Here is a 6,656-nt window from a genome sequence, read left to right on the forward strand (position 1 = left end):
AGCCAAAGATCCATGAGCTAGTCCCCAATAGGAGGTCAGAGGGAGAGGGTCAGTGACTTTAAATTCCTTGGCATTATCATTTCAGACAATTCGTCCTGGGACCAACACGTGTCATTACAAAGAAGGCACGGCGTCACCTCTACTTTCTTCGGAGCTTGCACAGATTCAGCATGTTGTCTAAAACTTTGACAAACTTCTATAGATGCATGGGAAGAGCATCCTGAATGGTTGTTTACAAAGAGCAGTAGATAAAGCCCAGTCCCCCACAGGAAAAACCCCTCTTACCATTGAGAACATCTACAAGGAGCACATCACAAGAAAGCAGCATCCACCACCATGTTCTCTTATCACTGCTGGAATCGGGAAGAAGGTACAGGAGCCTTAGGTCTCACACAACCATGTTGAGGAACATTTTTTGCTCTTCAACCATCAGGCTCCTGAACTAGCATGGATAACTTGACTCACCTTGACACTGAACTGATTCCACAATGTATGGACTCACTTTCCAGGACTCTACAACTCATATTCTCGATATTATTTATTTATTATCAGTTTCCTTTGTATTTGCACAGTTTGGCTTCTTTCACAGATTAGCTGTTTGTCAGTCTTTGTGTGTCATTTTCCATTGATTCTAATGTGTTTCTTTGTTCTACTGTGTATGCTGGCAAGAAATTGAACAGCAGGGTAGTATATGGTGACGTATATGTACTTTGATAATATTTAGTTGATCTTGTGCTCTGAGATCCAACGCAATGCAAAACTTGTTCTTCCTGAAAGCTGCAAAAGACCTGCAATTCTCAAAGAAAGAATTTCAGTGACGTCACCCTGATCTGACAGGTATTGAACGGAGGATGGTGTTTCCTGAGGAAACTAAGCACATGCATACTATCACTCACCCTTACTCTGAATAAAAATAGAGCCATGCTAACTAGAATTTTGCGTTTCCTTTTCCACACTATGCATGTCAGCCTATCGAGACTTAAAAATAACAAACTTTATTTTAGATTTCCATTTAGCCAATACTCACAGACAACTCCCTTCCTTGTGAATAACTCTGATATCAATGACAAGTTAACCGCCTTTGCTGTACTGCAATTCTCATCTGTTGACACTTTTGGGGTGTCTATTAAAAGGGCGGTGTCAATATCAATGAGTTCACATGCTTTCTGTCAAGCATATTCCCGGGCCAATTTTGGAGTGCTTTGTTGCAACAAGAATCAGTGAGGGTGGGAGCAGAATGAAGTAAATCTGAGCCACTCTTGCATCCACTGTGGTCAGACAAGAGGTAGATGAAGAAAGGACACTGAGAACTGGTCACCCGACCACCCCCCCACCCCACCCCACCATTGCTAGTCAGAAGTTATGGATAGGGTATTTTAAGCAAGAATATCTTGGAGGCTGCACAGTGGCACAGCTCGAGGGGATGCTGCCTGACAGCTCCAGTAGGCCCTGTTTGATCCTGAGCTCCAGTGTGGAGTTGGCATGTTCTTCCCCTGACTACATGGGCTTCCTTCGGATTCTCCAGTTTCTTTTCACCATCCAAAGGTGTGTGCGATGGTAGGTTCGTTTATTGTCAGGGTGCAATTAAAATACAGGTTTGCATGTCACTCACAGAGTAAACAGTATTCAAGGTAATAATAAATACCGCAACAACTACGACAAGCAGAGAACAGCAGAATAGTGAAAATGGTAGTGCAATCCTAAGCAGTGCAAAAAAAAGTAACGTGATAATAATGGAGAAACTGAGAGAGCTAGAGTTAAGAGTCCGAGAACATTGCAGCATCGCCAAGAAGGAAGTGTGGAAGAGGTGATTGGTTCAGAAAGGATAAGAGAAGGTATCACACACCAGTCCTCATAGAAGGGTCAGAAGTGCAAAGAGTGAGCAATTTCAAGTTCCTAGGTGTTAGTATATCTGAGGACCTAATCTGGTCCCAATATATCAATGCAGCTATAAAGAACTCAAGTTAAGTTAAAGTTAAAGTCAGTCCCGAGCCTTATATGCTCATTAGGCCGGTGCTTATGCCGGTTTCTATGGTGTGAAGCGACTGAGAGTACGAGGCTCCCCCCTGGTTAGGACGCCAGTCTATCATGAGGTTAACCCCCAGCATTTTGCCGGTACCCATTTTTCAGCTGTGTGGACCAGAGCAATGTGTGGTTAAGTGTCTTGCTCAAGGACACAACACGCTGCCTCTGCTGGGGTTCGAACTCATGATCGCTAGTAAAACGCCTTAACCACTTGGCCATGTGCCACACATAAAGAACTCAAGACAGTGGCTAAATTTCATTAGGAGTTTGAGGAGATTTGTTTTGACACCTAAAACAATCGCAAAATTCTACAGATCTGCAAATTGCGGAGGTCATTCTAACTGACTGCTTCACCATCTGGTAAGGGGTGGGCGATGGGTGGGGGGCTACTGCATTGGGTTAAGTAAGCTGCAGAGAGTTGTAAAATTAGTCAGCTCTGTCATGGGCACTAGCCTCTGTAGTATCCAAGACATCTTCAAGGAGCTGGGCCTCAAAAAGGCGGCGTCCATCATTAAGGATCTCCACCACACAGGATATGCTTTCTTCTCATTGTTACTGTCAGGAATGAGATACAGAAGCCTGAAGGCACACACTCAGTGATTCAGGAACAGCTTCTTCCGATTTCTGAATGGACATTGAACCTATAAACACTATCTCTCTGCTTTTTATTTCTTTTTTGGGTTTTTTTTTGCGCTACTTATTAACTATTTATATATATTGTTGTTCACTCGTTAAGTCAAGTCTGACTCGTCGTGATTTCATGGACTCCTGCATACCAAGACTTCTTGTTGGAAACTGCCTCTCTAAGATCACCCAACGTCATACACATTGTCTGAGTAATATTATCTACCCATTGTAGCCTCTGCCATCCTCTCCTTCTTTCTCCTTCTGTTTCACCTAACATGAGAGTCTTCTCCAAGGAATCCCGTCTTCTCATGATGTGGCCAAAATATTTGAGCTTTTGTATCATAATCAAGCCTCCTAGTGAGCAGTCTGACTGTATTTCTTCAAGTATTGACTTTTTGGATCTTCTTGCTGTCCAACAAACTCTTAACACTTTCCTCCAGCATCCAAGTTCAGAAGTGTCGATTCTTTTGTATTCAGTCTTACTAATAGTCCAGCTCTCACAGCCATACATCACAACTGGAAATACCATCGACTTGACTATATAGATCTTTGTAGACAATGTTATGTCACAGCTTTTCAGTATTTTATCTAAATTTACCATTGCTGCCTTCCCCAGAAGTAAACGCTGTTTAATTTTGTGGCTGCAGTTACCATCAATAGAAATCTTTGAACCGAGGAAGACAAAATCCGTCATTGCTTCCACTGCCTTTCCATTTATTACCATGGAGTTAATAGGGCTGGTCGACATAATCTTGGTTTTCTTAATGTTGAGGAACAAGCCAGCTTTTGCACTTTCTTCTTTCACTTTGATTAGAAGCTTCATCAGATCCTCCTCACTTTCAGCCATTAGAGTAGTGTCATCTGCATATCTGAGGCTGTTAATATTTCATCCGGCAATTTTGATTCCAACCTTTGAGCCCTCCAGACCAGCATTCCTCATGATGTGTTCAGCATATAGATTAAATAAGTAGGGTGACAGTACGCAGCCTTGTCGTACTCCTTTCCCAATCTTGAACCAATTTGTAGTTCCGTGTTCAGTTCTAACTTTTGCTTTATGATCTTCATACAAGTTTCTCATAAGGCAGATCAGATGTCCAGGTATCCCCGTTTCTTTAAGATTTGCCATAGTTTATTATGGTCCGCACTTTTGAAGGCTTTAGAGTAGTCAATAAAACATAGATAAACACTTTTCTGGAATTCCCTCCATTTCTCCATTATCCAGCACAGGTTAGCTCTGGTGCCTCTGCCTCTTCTAAAACCAGCTTGTGCATTTGGCGGTTCTCGTTCTATATATTGCTGAAGTCTTGCTTGCATGATCTTTAGCATTACCTTGCAAGCATGTGAAATTAGCGAAATCGTTTGGTAATTTGAACATTCCTTTACATTTCCCTTCTTGGGAATTGGGATATAAACTGATCTTTTCCATTCTAAAGGCCTTTATTGGGTTTTTCAGATCTTTTACAGCATCACCTGTAAGTTTTAAACAATTCAACTGGAATCCTGTCACATCCTGCAGCCTTATTATTGGCAATGTTTTCTATTGCCCATTCAACTTCACTTTCTAGAACATCCGGCTCTAGATCGATGAGGGAGTCATTGCTGGTGTCTTCACCATTGGGACCTTTCCTGTACAATTCTTCTGTGTATTCCTGCCATCTCTTTTTGATGTTTTCTACTTCTGTAAGGTCCTTACATTCCTTGTCTTTTACTATACTCATTTTTGCATGAAATATTCCTTTGATTTCTCTAATCTTCTTGAAAAGATCTCGTTTTTTCCAATTCTGTTGGCTTCTTCAGCTTCTTTGCATTGCTCCTCTAAGTCAGTTTCCTTATCTTTCCTTGCTATCTTCTTGATCTTTGCATTCAGTTGGAGGTATTTGTTCCAATCTCCATTGGCCTTCACTTCTCTTTGCTGCTCAGCCACTTGTAGAGCCTCCGCAGAAAGCCATTTTGCTTTCCTGGTCTTCTTTTTGTTTGCAATATTTTTTGTTGCCACCTCTTGTACAATGCTCCTTACTTCTACCCATAGTTCTTCTGGCTTTCTCTCTGCCAGGTTTAATCCATTGAACCTGTTCTTCACCTCCAAGGCATATTCTTGAGGGATGCTATCAACATCAAACTTTGCTGGTACGTTGGTTTTCCTGTTACTCTTCAGTTTCATTCTGAATATTCTGAATAAGGCTGTTCTTGAGTACAGGGGACTGAGCATTCAAGTTCCTGCTTCTCCCAGAAAGTAAAAGTGAGCAAATGCAATGACTCGTACGGTAGGTGCCCTCAGTGAAACTACTACATTTCCTGAAACCGCGAACCATGTGGATGAACTGGATGGAAGGAAGTGACGAGCCTGTGATGGACTGGGCAGTGTTTACCACTCTCTGCTGATTGTGTCAATCCAGAGCAGAGCAGTTGACTTACCAGGCTGAGATGCAACTCATCAAGATACTATTGCATACCTGTAGGAGTTTGAGTGAATTTTCATGGACATGCCAAATATTCTCAGACACCTAACAAAGTAAACACAGTGGTGCACTGTCTTTATCACCATACCGGGTGAGGTTGCTATACATAGAGATGGAACTGGAAGCCATCTCTACAGCAGCTCCATTGACAATGACTAGGATGAGTTCAACCCCTCTCCCTACTTCCTTAGGTGAACAACCATTTCTTTCGACTCACTGATGTTAATGGCCAAGCTGTCATTCTGACACATCACAAAATGTTTAAAATCTCTTTCCTGTCTGATGATTGCTGATGAGCTGGCCAAATTACAGTGGTATTGCACGTGGTAAGATTGTGCTGGATATGTACCTCGTCACATGGTCATGGGGTAGAGTAACTGACCACATGCCTCTGGTGTGCAGATACATAGTGGAATCTGGAGGGAGTTGATGAATAGGGAGAGAATAAACTGGGATTGTTGTATATGGAAACTTGGTGGTCTATGGGGATTCACTGGGATGAAGGGCTGCTTTCCTAACTGTATAACTCCAGCTTTATGAATCAGTGAGTCCAAACTTAAATGAAAATGTGACTAATAAATTCAGTAACGAGTTCTTCACCTACAATATCTTTAGAACATCATTTTTTTTGACCTTCTAAGGCAGACTCTCCATGTCAGCAGTGATTTGCTTCCACTCCACTTCATGGGGTGACCTGATGGCTGAGAAGTGCCAAGTGGGTCCATAGATCCTGACGCATTTGGGGGGGGGGGGTTGTTGTTTGATAGATGGGTGGGTTATTGGCTGTGGAGGGGGGAATAGTTTCCACTATTTGTGCCTGGCCTCTGCCTGCTCCAGTCACAGAGATTCAGTGTTTATTGCCTTCCTTCGCTTTCTCCACTTTGCACAGTTACAGGCCCAGGGTTCCTATGTCAGTGAGAAGGTTAAACCTTTTCAAGAAATTCTGAGAAGTTCCTTAAACCACTTGAACTGGAAAACTCTTGCTATGACAGGCCTTGAAGTAGAACCCTTCTTTCATGAGCGTAGTCTCAGGGCGCAGGCAATGAAGTCCTATCCAGCAGCGGAGACAATACTAGAGATGCTGGTGTGGAAGGGGAGACTGATATGGGTTCATCCTCTCTGCCATTATATTTAGACAATAATGCAATGGTGTCATTGGTGGTAATTCTCCCGTGTATTCAGGAGCTACATGTAGGTTTCTCAGGTCTTCATTCCCTACTACAGGTAGCCAAGGATCACTAAGACATTGAGAAGTTTGAGCTTTATCCAAGGACTGGAGTCTCAACGTTCAAACACCAAACCCTTCCTCTGACAGGCAAATCAGGCTCGACTCTATGATAGAGTGGTTCTCCATGTGTATAATCACAGAGTCAGAGACTAACTCAGCGTGTAAATGGGCCCTTTGGCCCAGCTCATCTAAACTGTGCCATTTGAGTTGTCGAGACTGGATTGTTTTCAATGTTGAAAGTGGAGATGGATAATTTTTTGAAAGATTAGGGAATTGAGGATTATGTGGACTTGTTACAGAGGAGGCCTGGAGGCCTG

General features: G+C 42.6%; 1 pseudogene; it reads right to left on the reverse strand.

Moving 5' to 3' along the window:
* Window positions 1-3,738: 3,738 nt before the first annotated feature.
* On the reverse strand, window positions 3,739-4,813 carry LOC140725995 (uncharacterized; annotated as a pseudogene).
* Window positions 4,814-6,656: the final 1,843 nt, after the last annotated feature.

This window comes from Hemitrygon akajei, chromosome 4 (assembly GCF_048418815.1).
Source record: "Hemitrygon akajei chromosome 4, sHemAka1.3, whole genome shotgun sequence".
Taxonomy (NCBI): Eukaryota; Metazoa; Chordata; class Chondrichthyes; order Myliobatiformes; family Dasyatidae; genus Hemitrygon; species Hemitrygon akajei.